Source organism: Oncorhynchus keta, chromosome 33, assembly GCF_023373465.1.
Source record: "Oncorhynchus keta strain PuntledgeMale-10-30-2019 chromosome 33, Oket_V2, whole genome shotgun sequence".
In the NCBI taxonomy this organism is placed as follows: Eukaryota; Metazoa; Chordata; class Actinopteri; order Salmoniformes; family Salmonidae; genus Oncorhynchus; species Oncorhynchus keta.
Genome location: NC_068453.1, coordinates 22,672,264 through 22,689,430, shown reverse-complemented (window position 1 = coordinate 22,689,430; position 17,167 = coordinate 22,672,264).

Below are 17,167 nucleotides of genomic sequence, written 5' to 3'. Positions count from 1 at the left end.
GGTTGTCCTTGTCCCATCTCTCTCTAGCGACTCCTGTGGACGGGCCAAGTGCAATGCACGCTGACACGGTTCCCAGGTGTATGGTGTTTCCTCCAACACATCGGTGCTTCCGGGTTAATCAAGAAGCAGTGTAGCTTGGCGATGTTGTGTTTCGGTGGACGCACGACTCTCAACCTTCGCCTCTGCCGAATCCGTACGTGAGTTGCAGCGATGGGACAAGACTGTAACTACCAATTGGATATCATGAAATTGGTGAGAAAAGGGGGTCACAAAATAAAATAAAAATGCTTTTGGTCTGAAAACATCCCATTAACACTGCATGAAATGGTACATTTTGCGCTCGTTTTATAAAGGACACAAATCAAATAATGCCACCCCTCCCAAATATTGCCACCCCTCCCACCTCAGAGCAAGCCAGCTGATGGTAGGTAAATATTGCCACCCCTCCCACCTCAGAGCACGTCAGCTGATGGTATGTAAATTGCTGAACTTGGCATCAGGGCATAAGGAGTTCCTAAAACATTAAACACGAATTACAATGTCATACTCATTTCATAACACCTGCTAGCTAGCTGGCTAATGTTAGCTAGTCAGCTAACTTGCTAAATAGTGATTTTATTTATGGAAAAAAATATATGGAGGCTGAGACAGGAGGGGTCAGGAGACACTGTGGCCTCATCCGGTGATTGGCCTGGACAGGGCCAAACAGGAAGGATATAACCCCACCCACTTTGCCAAAGCACAGCCCCCCACACCACTAGAGGGATATCTTCAACCACCAACTTACCATCCTGAGACTAGGCCGAGTATAGCCCACAAAGATCTCCGCCACAGCACAACCCAAGAGGAGGGCGCCAACCCAGACAGGAAGATCACATCAGTGACTCAACCCACTCAAGTGACACACCCCTCCTAGGGACGGCATGGAAGAGCACCAGTAAGCCAGTGACTCAGCCCCTGTAATAGGATTAGAGGCAGAGAATCCCAGTGGAAAGAGGGGAACCAGCCAGGCAGAGACAGCAAGGGCGGTTCGTTGCTCCAGAGCCTTTCCGTTCACCTTCACACTCCTGGGCCAGACTACACTCAATCAAATGATCCACTGAAGAGATGAGCCTTCAGTAAAGACTTAAAGGTTGAGTCCGAGTCTGCGTCTCTCACATGGGTAGGCAGACCATTCCATAAAAATGGAGCTCTATAGGAGAAAGCCCTGCCTTTGCTTAGAAATTCTAGAGACAATTAGGAGGCCTGCGTCTTGTGACCGTAGCGTATGTGTAGGTATGTACGGCAGGACCAAATCAGAGAGATAGGTAGGAGCAAGCCCATGTAATGCTTTGTAGGTTAGCTTTAAAACCTTGACATCAGCCCTTGCCTTGACAGGAAGCCAGTGTAGGGAGGCTAGCACTGGAGTAATATGATCACAATATTTTGGTTCTAGTCAGGATTCTAGCAGCCGTATTTAGCACCAACTGAAGTTTATTTAGTGCTTTATCTGCGTAGCCGGAAAGTAGAGCATTGCAGTAGTCTAACCTAGAAGTGACAAACGCATGGATTAATTTTTTTGCATCATTTTTGGACAGAAAGTTTATGATTTTTGCAATGTTACGTAGATGGAAAAAAGCTGTCCTTGAAACAGTCTTGATATGTTCTTCAAAAGAAAGATCAGGGTCCAGAGTAACGCCGAGGTCCTTCACAGTTTTATTTGAGACGACTGTACAACCATTAAGATTAATTGTCAGATTCAACAGAAGATCTCTTTGTTAATTGGGACCTAGAACAAGCATCTCTGTTTTGTCCGAGTTTAAAAGTAGAAAGTTTGCAGCCATCCACTTCCTTATGTCTGAAACACATGCTTCTAGCGAGGGCAATTTTGGGGCGTCACCATGTTTCATTGAAATGTATAGCTGTGTGTCATCCGCATAGCAGTGAAAGTTAACATTATGTTTTCGAATGACATCCCCAGGAGCCACAGGAGAGGCAACAGAGGCAGCAGCAGCAGGAGCAGCAGCAGCTGCAGTGGGAGAGGCTGCACTACCTGGAGAAATGGACATAGGAGGACGAACTGGACGGTAAAGGACCCTGGGCTCAGCCTGGAGAATATCGCCGCCCCAAGGAAGAACTGGAGGCGGAGGTATGAGGAGGCAGCATGGCGTAGCGGATGGAAGCCCGAGAGTCAGCCCCAAAAATGTATTGGGGGGGGCTCACAGGGAGTAGGGCTACGCTAACTTCCTGTGGTTACCGGGGGGCTAGAGAGACCGGGCAGGCACCGTGTTATGCAGTGGTGCGCACGGTGTCCCCAGTGCGGGTGCATAGCCCGGTGCGGTATATTCCAGCTCCGCCCGGTGCGGTATATTCCAGCTCCGCGTATCGGCCGGGCAAGATTGAGCGTCGAGCCAAATACCATGAAGCCGGCTCTACGCATCTGGTCCCCAGTGCATCTCCTTGGGCCGGCTTACATGGCACCAGCCTTGCGCTCGGTGTCTCGGGTTCGCCTACATAGCCCAGTGCGGGCTATTCCACCTCGCCGCACTGGCAGGGCGACCGAGAGCATTCAACCAGGTAAGGTTGGGCAGGCTCGGTGCTCAAGAGCTCCAGTGCGCCTGCACGGTCCGGTCTATCCAGTACCACCTCCACACCCCAGCCCTCCGGTAGCAGCTCCCCGCACCAGGCTTCCTGTGCGTGTCCTCGGTCCAGTATCACCAGTGCCAGCACCACGCATCAGGCCTACAGTGCGCCTCGCCTCTCCTGCACTGTCGGAGTCTCCCGCCTCTCCAGCGCTGTCGGAGCCTTTCTCCTCTCCTGCGCTGCTGGAGACTCCTGTCTGTTCAGCGCTATCAGAGCCTTCCTCCTCTACAGCGCTCCCGGAGTCTCCTGCCTGTTCAGCGCAGCCAGTGCTGCCAGTCTGCATGGAGCAGCCAGAGCTGTCAGTCTACATGGAGCAGCCAGAGCCGTCAGTCAGCGTGGAGCAGCCAGAGCCGCCAGTCAGCATGGATCAGCCAGATCTTTCAGTCTGCCAGGATCCGCCAGTCAGCCAGACTCTTCCTGATCTGCCAGTCAGCCAGACTCTTCCAGATCTGCCAGTCAACCAGACTCTTCCAGATCTGCCAGTCAGCCAGACTCTTCCTGATCTGCCAGTCAGCCAGACTCTTCCAGATCTGCCAGTCAACCAGACTCTTCCAGATCTGCCAGTCAACCAGACTCTTCCAGATCTGCCAGTCAACCAGACTCTTCCAGATCTGCCAGAACTGCCAGTCGGCCAGGATCTGCCAGTCGGCCAGGATCTGCCAGTCGGCCAGGATCCGCCAGTCGGCCAGGATCCGCCAGATCCGCCAGTCAGCCAGGATGCCAGTCAGCCAGGATCTGCTGAGACCACCAGCCAGCCAGGATCTGGTAGATCTATCTACCTGCCTGAGCTTCCTCCACTCCTGAGCTTCCTCTCACTCCTGAGCTTCCTCTCACTACTGAGCTTCCTCTCACTCCTGAGCTTTCTCTCACTCCCGAGCTTTCTCTCACTCCCGAGCTTTCTCTCACTCCCAAGCTTTCTCTCACTCCCGAGCTTCCCCTCAGTCCCGAGCTGTCCTTCAGTCCCGATCTGCTCCTCAGTCCAGTGGGGTTCTGGGTGAGGACTACTAGGCCATGGTCGACGGTGAGGGTGGACTATCCAGGGACGCGAGGAGAGGGGACTAAGACATTGACTGAGTGGGGTCCACGTCACGCGCCGGAGCCGCCACCATGGACAGACGCCCACCCGGACCCTCCCTATTGTTTTGAGGTGCGTTTGGGAGTCCGCACTTTAGGGGGGGGGTTCTGTCACGCCCTGGTCTAAGTATTTTGTGTTTATCTTCATGTATTGGGTCAGGCCAGGGTGTGGCATGGGGTTTTTGTAATGTGGTGTGTTTTGTCTTGGGGTTTTGGTGTTGGTATTGGTATTGTAGCTTAGTGGGGTTATCTAGCAAAGTCTATGGCTGTATGGAGTGGTTCTCAATCAGAGGCAGGTGTTTATCGTTGTCTCTGATTGGGAACCATATTTAGGCAGCCATATTCTTTGAGTTTGTCGTGGGTGATTGTCCTTAGTTTCCTGATGTCCTTGTTCTGTGTTAGTTTACACAAGTATAGGCTGTTTCGGTTTTCGTTACATTTATTGTTTTGTAGTGTTTGTGTTTAGTGTGTTTTTTCATTAAACATGAATCGTAATCTACACGTCGCATTTTGGTCCGACTCTCCTTCACACCTAGAAAACCGTTACAGAATCATCCACCACAAACGGACCAAGCAGCGTGTCAACAGGCAGGAGCCACAGGAGAGGCAACAGAGGCAGCAGCAGCAGGAGCAGCAGCAGCTGCAGTGGGAGAGGCTGCACCACCTGGAGAAATGGACATGGGAGGACGAACTGGACGGTAAAGGACCCTGGGCTCAGCCTGGAGAATATCGCCGCCCCAAGGAAGAGCTGGAGGCGGGGAAAGCTGAAAGGCGCAGGTATGAGGAAGCAGCACGGCGTAGCGGATGGAAGCCCGAGAGTCAGCCCCAAAAATTTCTTGGGGGAGGCTCACAGGGAGTAGGGCTACGCTAGGTAGGAGACCTACACTAACTTCCTGTGGTTACCGGGGGGCTAGAGAGACCGGGCAGGCACCGTGTTATGCAGTGGTGCGCACGGTGTCCCCAGTGCGGGTGCATAGCCCGGTGCGGTATAATGTGGTTAATGTTGGGCTCATTAAATGTGGTTCGTGTAGGGCTCATTAAATGTGGTTAATGTAGAGTTCATTAAATGTGGTTAATGTAGGGCTCATTAAATGTGGTTAATGTAGGGCTCATTAAATGTGGTTCATGTAGGGCTCATTAAATGGGGTTCATGTAGGGCTCATTAAATGTGGTTAATGTAGGGCTCATTAAATGTGGTTAATGTAGAGTTCATTAAATGTGGTTCATGTAGGGCTCATTAAATGTGGTTAATGTAGGGCTCATTAAATGTGGTTCATGTAGGGCTCATTAAATGTGGTTAATGTAGGGCTCATTAAATGTGGTTAATGTAGGGCTCATTAAATGTGGTTCATGTAGGGCTCATTAAATGTGGTTAATGTAGGGCTCATTAAATGTGGTTAATGTAGGGCTCATTAAATGTGGTTAATGTAGCTTTCATTAAATGTGGTTCATGTAGGGCTCATTAAATGTGGTTAATGTAGGTCTCATTAAATGTGGTTCATGTAGGGCTCATTAAATGTGGTTCATGTAGGGCTCATTAAATGTGGTTCATGTAGGTCTCATTAAATGTGGTTCATGTAGGGCTCATTAAATGTGGTTCATGTAGGGCTCATTAAATGTGGTTCATGTAGGGCTCATTAAATGTGGTTCATGTAGGGCTCATTAAATGTGGTTCATGTAGGGCTCATTAAATGTGGTTAATGTAGGGCTCATTAAATGTGGTTCATGTAGGGCTCATTAAATGCGGTTCATGTAGGGCTCATTAAATGTGGTTAATGTAGGGCTCATTAAATGTGGTTAATGTAGCTTTCATTAAATGTGGTTCATGTAGGGCTCATTAAATGTGGTTCATGTAGGGCTCATTAAATGTGGTTCATGTAGGTCTCATTAAATGTGGTTAATGTAGGGCTCATTAAATGTGGTTCATGTAGGGCTCATTAAATGTGGTTCATGTAGGGCTCATTAAATGCGGTTCATGTAGGGCTCATTAAATGTGGTTAATGTAGGGCTCATTAAATGTGGTTCATGTAGGGCTCATTAAATGCGGTTCATGTAGGGCTCATTAAATGTGGTTAATGTAGGGCTCATTAAATGTGGTTCATGTAGGGCTCATTAAATATGGTTCATGTAGGGCTCATTAAATGTGGTTCATGTAGGTCTCATTAAATGTGGTTCATGTAGGGCTCATTAAATGTGGTTCGTGTAGGGCTCATTAAATGTGGTTCATGTAGGGCTCATTAAATGTGGTTCATGTAGGGCTCATTAAATGTGGTTCATGTAGGGCTCATTAAATGTGGTTCATGTAGGGCTCATTAAATGTGGTTAATGTAGGGCTCATTAAATCAAAGCTCTCATCAAATCCAGACATTTAAATGCGTTATAATGCTCTTGAATGACACTTCCAAGTCTTGGTGGAAACTACCAGGTGACCCGGGAGAAAAGTGATTTATTATCCCATAATACCGGGGAAATATTCTACCTTAATGCGCATACAGGTGGATTCACAAGACACCAATCAAAAACACTTACATATATATATATATATATATATATATACAGTGCCTTGCAAAAGTATCCGGCCCCCTCGACCTTTTGCCACATTTCAGGCTTCAAACATAAAGATATAAAACTGTATTTGTTTTGTGAAGAATCAACAACAACAAGCGGGACACAATCATGAAGTGGAAACGACATTTATTGGATATTTCAAACTTTTTTTAACAAATCAAAAACTGAAAAAATTGGCCGTGCGAAATTATTCAAGGGTGCCGAATACTTTCGCAAAGGCACTGTAGTATCTTCATTTAAGGCCTCGTGGCATTTTATGAAGTTAGTTATAGTGACTGAGTAAGTGTAATTATAAAAGTAAGGGAATACCCCCTGTATTGGACAAAAATGAATGGCATGTCATTGGCATCGGACAAACCATATACACATTGGCCAATACCACCCAATTCGGCGTTGATTCATGCAAAGTGTATTGCAAATGCCATATGGTAATTGCCAGTTGTAACACTTTAAAAATTCAACAGGGGGCAAATGCGCTCCACCGGGGTTTTTCATATTGGATATGTAACCCAAATTAATGTCCAAAAGTAAAATTTTGAAAAAATGAACTTTTTTTCAAAAACTTATCACCCCTTAAAAAAGTGCTTTCTGGACCGTTTTTCGAAATTCTTTCGATTTTTTTGTCAATTACACATGTGTAAGAACTGTATGAATATACTTTTGTCCAATTTTATTATCATAATTTTTTTTTTTTTTATATGCGCATAAGGAATATGTTTTGTCCAATTCCAATATGATTTCATAGGAAGTCAAAAGTCAAAAGTCAAAAATGTCAAAATTTTGTAAAAAACTTCACACACCCATAAAAAGTGCTTTCTGGACCGTTTTCGAAATTCTTTCGATTTTTTGTCAATTACACATGTGTAAGAACTGTATGAATATACTTTTGTCCAATTTTATTATCATAATTTTTTTTTTTTTTTACATGCGCATAAGGAATATGTTTTGTCCAATTCCAATATGATTTCATAGGAAGTCAAAAGTCAAAAGTCAAAAATGTCAAAATTTTGTAAAAACTTCACACACCCATAAAAAGTGCTTTCTGGACCGTTTTTCGAAATTCTTTCGATTTTTTGTCAATTACACATGTGTAAGAACTGTATGAATATACTTTTGTCCAATTTTATTATCATAATTTTTTTTTTTTGCATAAGGATTTTTTTGTGGGCATGCGCATACAGGAATATGTTTTGTGGCCAATTCCAATATGATTTCATAGGAAGTCAAAGTCAAAAGTCAAAAATGTCAAATATTTTGTAAAAATGCAAAATTGACTGGTCTGATGAACACACCCTTAAAGTGCTTTCTGGACCGTTTTTGAAATTCTTTCGATTTTTTGTCAATTACACATGTGTAAGAACTGTATGAATATACTTTTGTCCAATTTTATTATCATATTTTTTTATATATTTTTTTAAATTGTGCATAAGGAATTTTTTTGTGGGCCAAATGACGTAAGAAATTTGACATGCTCAAAAATCCTGCAGAAATGCAAAATTGACTGGCCTGATGAACACAGGATGGCCGAGCAGTGATAGTTGTACATTTCCATCACTCGTTGTGTTGATTTCATCATGTCCATTAGGTGATGTTTTTTCACTATAGAATCATATTGCAAGTGCACGCGCATTTGCAATATGTTTCAATGTGCATTTACCATATGAAATTTGACATGCTCAAAAATGCAAAATTGACTGGTCTGATGAACACAGGATGGCTGAGCAGTGATAGTTGTACATTTCCATCACCTGTTGTGTTGATTTCATCATGTCCATTTGTTTATGTTTTCTCACTTTTGCAAAGTCACTGTGCATTTGCAATATGGTTCAATGGGCAGGTACCATCACGAATTTGTCATGCTATAAAAATCCTGCAGGAATGTGAAATTGACTGGTCTGATGAACACAGGATGGCCGAGCAGTGATAGTTGTACATTTCCATCACTTGTTGTGTTGATTTCATCATGTCCATTAGGTGATGTTTTTTCACTATAGAATCATATTGCAAATGCACGTGCATTAACCCAAAATTAAAATATGGTTGCATTTACTCCTATTATCCATGCCCGCTATGGGAGTACCCTACTACGGCCCTCTATCCAGTCCTGAAATGGACTGTAAAATATTCTGATGGATACGCATGTTGTGCAACTGGTGATTGTAAATGCCCAAAAATGAAAATATGGTTGTGAATGCATTTACGGTCATTCTGATATTAATGCTGGCTATGGGAACACAGGATGGCCGAGCAGTGATAGTTGTACATTTCCATCACTCGTTGTGTTGATTTCATCATGTCCATTAGGTGATGTTTTTACACTATAGAATCATATTGCAAGTGCGCGCATTTGCAATATGTTTCAATGTGCATTTACCATATGAAATTTGAAATGCTCAAAAATGCAAAATTGACTGGTCTGATGGACACAGGATGGCCGAGCAGTGATAGTTGTACATTTCCATCACTCGTTGTGTTGATTTCATCATGTCCATTAGGTGATGTTTTTCACTATAGAATCATATTGCAAATGTGCATTGTTGTGCAACTGGTAACCCAAAAATAAAAATATGGTTGTAAATGCATTTGCAATATTAATGTTTGGGAACACAGGATGGCCGGGCAGTGATAGTTGTATTTATCACATTTCATCATGTCCATTAGGTGATTTTTTACACTATAGAATCATGCTGCAAATATGTTTCAATGCAAAATGAAATGACTGGCAAAATCTGGTCTGATGGACACAGGATGGCCGAGCAGTGATAGTTGTACATTTCCATCACTCGTTGTGTTGATTTCATCATGTCCATTAGGTGATGTTTTTTCACTATAGAATCATATTGCAAGTGCACGCGCATTTGCAATATGTTTCAATGTGCATTTACCATATGAAATTTGAAATGCTCAAAAATGCAAAATTGACTGGTCTGATGGACACAGGATGGCCGAGCAGTGATAGTTGTACATTTCCATCACTCGTTGTGTTGATTTCATCATGTCCATTAGGTGATGTTTTTCACTATAGAATCATATTGCAAATGCACGTGCATTGTTGTGCAACTGGTAACCCAAAAATAAAAATATGGTTGTAAATGCATTTACCGGTCATTCTGATATTAATGCTCGCTATGGGAACACAGGATGGCCGGGCAGTGATAGTTGTACATTTCCATCACTCGTTGTGTTGATTTCATCATGTCCATTAGGTGATGTTTTTACACTATAGAATCATATTGCAAGTGCGCGCGCATTTGCAATATGTTTCAATGTGCATTTACCATATGAAATTTGACATGCTCAAAAATGCAAAATTGACTGGTCTGATGGACACAGGATGGCCGAGCAGTGATAGTTGTACATTTCCATCACTCGTTGTGTTGATTTCATCATGTCCATTAGGTGATGTTTTTCACTATAGAATCATATTGCAAATGCACGCATTTGCAATATGTGCAACTTTACCAAAAATAAAAATATTTGTAAATGCATTTGCAATTCTGAATTACTGGTCTGATGGGAACACAGGATGGCCGGGCAGTGATAGTTGTACATTTCCATCACTCGTTGTGTTGATTTCATCATGTCCATTAGGTGATGTTTTTCACTATAGAATCATATTGCAAGTGCGCGCATTTGCAATATGTTTCAATGTGCATTTACCATATGAAATTTGACATGCTCAAAAATGCAAAATTGACTGGTCTGATGGACACAGGATGGCCGAGCAGTGATAGTTGTACATTTCCATCACTCGTTGTGTTGATTTCATCATGTCCATTAGGTGATGTTTTTACACTATAGAATCATATTGCAAGTGCGCGCGCATTTGCAATATGTTTCAATGTGCATTTACCATATGAAATTTGACATGCTCAAAAATGCAAAATTGACTGGTCTGATGGACACAGGATGGCCGAGCAGTGATAGTTGTACATTTCCATCACTCGTTGTGTTGATTTCATCATGTCCATTAGGTGATGTTTTTTCACTATAGAATCATATTGCAAATGCACGTGCATTGTTGTGCAACTGGTAACCCAAAAATAAAAATATGGTTGTAAATGCATTTACCGGTCATTCTGATATTAATGCTCGCTATGGGAACACAGGATGGCCGGGCAGTGATAGTTGTACATTTCCATCACTCGTTGTGTTGATTTCATCATGTCCATTAGGTGATGTTTTTACACTATAGAATCATATTGCAAGTGCGCGCGCATTTGCAATATGTTTCAATGTGCATTTACCATATGAAATTTGACATGCTCAAAAATGCAAAATTGACTGGTCTGATGGACACAGGATGGCCGAGCAGTGATAGTTGTACATTTCCATCACTCGTTGTGTTGATTTCATCATGTCCATTAGGTGATGTTTTTACACTATAGAATCATATTGCAAGTGCGCGCGCATTTGCAATATGTTTCAATGTGCATTTACCATATGAAATTTGACATGCTCAAAAATGCAAAATTGACTGGTCTGATGAACACAGGATGGCTGAGCAGTGATAGTTGTACATTTCCATCACTCGTTGTGTTGATTTCATCATGTCCATTTGTTTATGTTTTCTCACTTTTGCAAAGTCACTGTGCATTTGCAATATGGTTCAATGGGCAGGTACCATCACGAATTTGTCATGCTATAAAAATCCTGCAGGAATGTGAAATTGACTGGCCCGATGAACTCGGGATAGCTGGGCAGTGATTCTGGTTCATCTCCATGGCTCGTTAGGGTTGATTTCAGAATGTCACTTTTGGTGATGGTCCCTCTCCGTTTAAACATATTGCTAATGTACAAAAGTCAACTAGCAAGTCAGTGTCCATCAGTCAATTAGATGTCATTTTGACACCAAACTGATACCAATTGACACCAAACCCACTTTTTCCAACTCATTTAGAAGCCAACTATCATATATGTCAGAGCAGGCCCATAATTCACAGCGCCTTTAGTTTAAAACATAATAAAAACGTAAAACACATAGTTACGTTCTAGCTGCGGGTCCAGGTCAGACATTATGTGAAGGCCTATGTGAGGCGACCCCGAATCCCGAGTTTCGGCTCGATAGGTCCTTCGGTGCCCGAGTAAAACCCTAATTGGTGCTGAAAATCCACTTTTTTCCATGCCTTGCTATGGGGTCCTTGAATGAGCTATCGGACCGAAACGTTGGGGTCCGTCTCTATGGGCCGAGCCGGTTCCAATGCACCATTTTCGTAATGGTCAAAATGAATTGAAATCATTGCAAATGTACGAGGCTATTTCTCGGTCCGAGAACCTTCTAGAGCCACCTAACTCACCACGCACTATCGACCCGAGGTCTAGAACAGGTTTCTAAAGTTTCGGAACTCTAGGTCTGACGGTTCTTTTTTAGCTCGAACAAAGCTAACTATTGGAGGCACTGTCTGTCTCTACAACCCCCAATACGTCCCTCCTTCCAAGTTGTGTGTCTGTGTGATTTAGTTTTCCTTTGAAATTTTATGGGAAAAATGACTGATTTACAGTTCATGGGGGTTGCCTAATCACACATATGAAGTTTTGGACAGATCTGACTTTTTTAACCCCTCGAAACAGCCCCTGAGACACCAATTAAGGCACTTCCGGTTGGCACAGGAAGCTATAAGTCAACACATATCCTCACTGGGCTATGCTTTTACAGAATCCTGTGTTTTAAGTCCTTACGTTAAGAATTGACTGATTTACACAGGGTTGAATGCACTATGTCTATCAAACTGCTGGCAGGTAATGGAAAAACACTTTTAGGGTGATTTTAACCACTTCCGGTTGGTCCAGGAAGCCTAGAATCAACACAGGTAGACCTCATACTGGCCTGATGGACTGTTATCAAAGACAGGTTCATACGGCATTCATAACCCATATAGACTTCAGGTTGAATTTAGGGGTGCAGGCAATGTATTCCTATGGGGAGAGAAGTCAATGCAAACTATTTGAAGTAAACACCTTCTTTAACTATTAAGGGTTAATGCCACACGGTCAACGTTAGGCTTGCACGGATCGGAAGGACCTTAGGAACGTACCTGAGGTCGAATTGTGCTTCTCACCCTAACGGTTCTCTCACTGTCACCCAAAAGCAAATGACGTTGTGGGGCAGGCTTCATTTTGGGCCTACTTTTCTAATGGTCGCTGCGCTCAGACCGAGCGAGCTACGGTCAAGCGGGATATCTCGTTGAACTCGGCACGGCCTAGAGATTATGTTTATGCCATTGCCTGCTCTCTGTGTCTTTGAGAACCGCACTTTTTCACTCCAGCCTTGCTGTGTGTGCGTGTGAGAGCTTTTCTTTGACATCTGTTGGGAGAAATGACTGATTTACAGTTCATGAGGGTTACCTAGTCACACATATGAAGTTTTGAAAAGATCTGACCTTTTTAACCCTTGGAAACTGCCACTGTGACATCATTAAAGGCACTTCCGGTTGGCACAGGAAGCTATAAGTAAACCCATGTCTTGATTGACATAGAAACTTACAGAATCCTGAGTTTTAAGTCCTTACGTTAAGAATTGACTGATTTACACAGGGTTGAATGCACTATGTCTATCAAACTGCAGGCAGGTAATGGAAAAACAATTTTAGGGTGATTTTAACCACTTCCGGTTGGTCCAGGAAGCCTAGAATCAACACAGGTAGACCTCATACTGGCCTGATGGACTGTTACCAAAGACAGGTTCATACGGCATTCATAACCCATATAGACTTCAGGTTGAATTTAGGGGTGCAGGCAATGTATTCCTATGGGGAGAGAAATCAATGCAAACTATTTGAAGTAAACACCTTCTTTTAACTATTAAGGGTTAATGCCACACGGTCAAGGTTAGGCTTGCACGGATCGGAAGGACCTTAGGAACGTACCTGAGGTCGAATTGTGCTTCTCACCCTAACGGTTCTCTCACTGTCACCCAAAAGCAAATGACGTTGTGGGGCAGGCTTCATTTTGGGCCTACTTTTCTAATGGTCGCTGCGCTCAGACCGAGCGAGCTACGGTCAAGCGGGATATCTCGTTGAACTCGGCACGGCCTAGACATTATGTTTATGCCATTGCCTGCTCTCTGTGTCTTTGAGAACCACACTTTTTCACTCCATCCTTGCTGTGTGTGCGTGTGAGAGCTTTTCTTTGACATCTGTTGGGAGAGATGACTGATTTACAGTTCATGAGGGTTACCTAGTCACACATATGAAGTTTTGAAAAGATCTGACTTTTTAACCCCTCGAAACAGCCCCTGAGACACCAATTAAGGCACTTCCGGTTGTCACAGGAAGCTATAAGTCAACATATATCCTCACTGGGCTATGCTTTTACAGAATCCTGAGTTTTAAGTCCTTACGTTAAGAATTGACTGATTTACACAGGGTTGAATGCACTATGTCTATCAAACTGCAGGCAGGTAATGGAAAAACACTTTTAGGGTGATTTTAACCACTTCCGGTTGGTCCAGGAAGCTTAGAATCAACACAGGTAGACCTCATACTGGCCTGATGGACTGTTACCAAAGACAGGTTCATACGGCATTCATAACCCATATAGACTTCAGGTTGAATTTAGGGGTAAAGGCAATGTATTCCTATGGGGAGAGAAGTCAATGCAAACTCTTTGAAGTAAACACCTTCTTTTAACTATTAAGGGTTAATGCCACACGGTCAAGGTTAGGCTTGCACGGATCGGAAGGACCTTAGGAACGTACCTGAGGTCGAATTGTGCTTCTCACCCTAACGGTTCTCTCACTGTCACCCAAAAGCAAATGACATTGAGGGCCAGGCTTCCTTTGCGCCTTCTTTTTTTTCAAGGTCGCTGCACTCAGAGCGAGCTACGGTCAAGCGGGGCGTCTCGTTGAACTCTGCACAGCCTGGAGACTATGGTGATGCCATTTTTTGTGTTGATTTCAGAATGCCATTTTGGTGATGGTCCCTCTCCGTTTAAACATATTGCTAATGTACAAAAGTCAACTAGCAAGTCAGTGTCCACCAGTCAATTAGATGTCATTCTGACACCAAACTGATACCAATTGACACCAAACCCACTTTTTCCAACTCATTTAGAAGCCAACTATCACATATGTCAGAGCAGGCCCATAATTCACAGCGCCATTAGTTTAAAACATAATAAAAACGTAAAACACATAGTTACGTTCTAGCTGCGGGTCCAGGTCAGACATTATGTGAAGGCCTATGTGAGGCGACCCCGAATCCCGAGTTTCGGCTCGATAGGTCCTTCGGTGCCCGAGTAAAACCCTAATTGGTGCTGAAAATCCACTTTTTTCCATGCCTTGCTATGGGGTCCTTGAATGAGCTATCGGACCGAAACGTTGGGGTCCGTCTCTATGGGCCGAGCCGGTTCCAATGCACCTAGTCTTGTGTCTCTGAGACTTTTCTAAATGTCGCCATTTTCGTAATGGTCAAAATGAATTGAAATCATTGCAAATGTACGAGGCTATTTCTCGGTCCGAGAACCTTCTAGAGCCACCTAACTCACCACGCACTATCGACCCGAGGTCTAGAACAGGTTTCTAAAGTTTCGGAACTCTAGGTCTGACGGTTCTTTTTTAGCTCGAACAAAGCTAACTATTGGAGGCACTGTCTGTCTCTACAAACCCCAATACGTCCCTCCTTCCAAGTTGTGTGTCTGTGTGATTTAGTTTTCCTTTGAAATTTTATGGGAAAAATGACTGATTTACAGTTCATGGGGGTTGCCTAATCACACATATGAAGTTTTGGACAGATCTGACTTTTTTAACCCCTCGAAACAGCCCCTGAGACACCAATTAAGGCACTTCCGGTTGTCACAGGAAGCTATAAGTCAACACATATCCTCACCGGGCTATGCTTTTACAGAATCCTGAGTTTTAAGTCCTTACGTTAAGAATTGACTGATTTACACAGGGTTGAATGCACTATGTCTATCAAACTGCAGGCAGGTAATGGAAAAACACTTTTAGGGTGATTTTAACCACTTCCGGTTGGTCCAGGAAGCTTAGAATCAACACAGGTAGACCTCATACTGGCCTGATGGACTGTTACCAAAGACAGGTTCATACGGCATTCATAACCCATATAGACTTCAGGTTGAATTTAGGGGTAAAGGCAATGTATTCCTATGGGGAGAGAAATCAATGCAAACTTTTTGAAGTAAACACCATCTTTTAACTATTAAGGGTTAATGCCACACTGTCAACGTTAGGCTTGCACGGATCGGAAGGACCTTAGGAACATACCTGAGGTCGAATTGTGCTTCTCACCCTAACGGTTCTCTCACTGTCACCCAAAAGCAAATGACGTTGTGGGGCAGGCTTCATTTTGGGCCTACTTTTCTAATGGTCGCTGCGCTCAGACCGAGCGAGCTACGGTCAAGCGGGATATCTCGTTGAACTCGGCACGGCCTAGACATTATGTTTATGCCATTGCCTGCTCTCTGTGTCTTTAAGAACCACACTTTTTCACTCCATCCTTGCTGTGTGTGCGTGTGAGAGCTTTTCTTTGACATCTGCTGGGAGAAATGACTGATTTACAGTTCATGAGGGTTACCTAGTCACACATATGAAGTTTTGAAAAGATCTGACCTTTTAACCCATGGAAACTGCCACTGTGACACCATTAAAGGCACTTCCGGTTGGCACAGGAAGCTATAAATAAACTCATATCATGATTGGGGTATGCCTTTACAGAATCCCGAGTTTTAAGTCTTTACGTTAAGAACTGAGTTATTTACGGAGGGTTTAGTGAGTGTGTGTTATTTCAGAAAATCATAGAAAATCACAGAAATCTCGCAGAGCTCCGCAGCACACTTTAAAAAGATTCGTAAGAACAACCTGCAACTGGATCTGTAACCGTTGAAAAAAAAACACCTATCCGTGAACATCACCAAGGTGTCGTTGTACGATTTCTCTTAAATGACGATAGATAAATGGCTGGTTCTTTTTTATTGACACCGGAGGCTCCTTGACTTTGACGTGAAGTGGAAAAATAATTTCTCTATTTTCATTTTGGACCTTTAATCCCAGATAAATGGCCATAACTCAAAAACCGTTGAGGCCTAGACGCCATCTTGTTCGGGGCCAACTGCCCATTATGCCGCCCCTACGCTCACCGAGTTTCGGCTTCTAAATATTTTCAGTTTTCGAGATAAGGCCCCGTCGTGAATCGTGATGTTTTGTAGCAATAGCCATATGATTGCTTATGCCCTCTTGTGGGAATTTCCGGGACATGGGAAAAATGACATAAATCTTATTATTTTTGTAAAACGGAAACCGAATGTCCGACAACGTTCATTTGATGACTTCCTGGTAGGTCCGGCCCTGCCGCTCGGCCCGACGCCGTCCGCGAATTTTACAAACGATTTCGGACGTCTAGTAAGGGACCGTACATTTGCAATATGGACTTTCTCACTAACCATACAGGTACTGCCGAATTCTTCCCTTAAGGTATGTTAGCTCTCTGTTTACATAAAAGGGCCAGCCGTGCTGCCCTGTTCTGAGCAAATTTCAATTTTCCTTATAAGTCCCCATTTCTGGAACCTGACCACAAGACTGAACAGTAGTCCAGGTGAAAAAAAAACTAGGGCCTGTAGGACTTGCCTTGTTGATAGTGCTGCTAAGAATGCAGAGTAGCGCTTTATTATAGACAAACTTCTCCCCATCCTAGCTACTGTTGTATCAATATGTTTTGACCATGACAGTTTATAATCCATGGTTACTCCAACCAGCTTAGTCTCCTGAACTTGCTCATTTTCCATGTTATTCATTACAATATTTAGTTGAGGTTTAGTGTTTAGTGAATGATTTGTCCTAAATACGAGGCTTTTAATTTTTTTAATATTTAGAACTAACTTGATCCTTGCCACCCATTCTGAAACTAACTGCAGCTCTTTGTTAAGTGTTGCTATCATTTCAGTCACA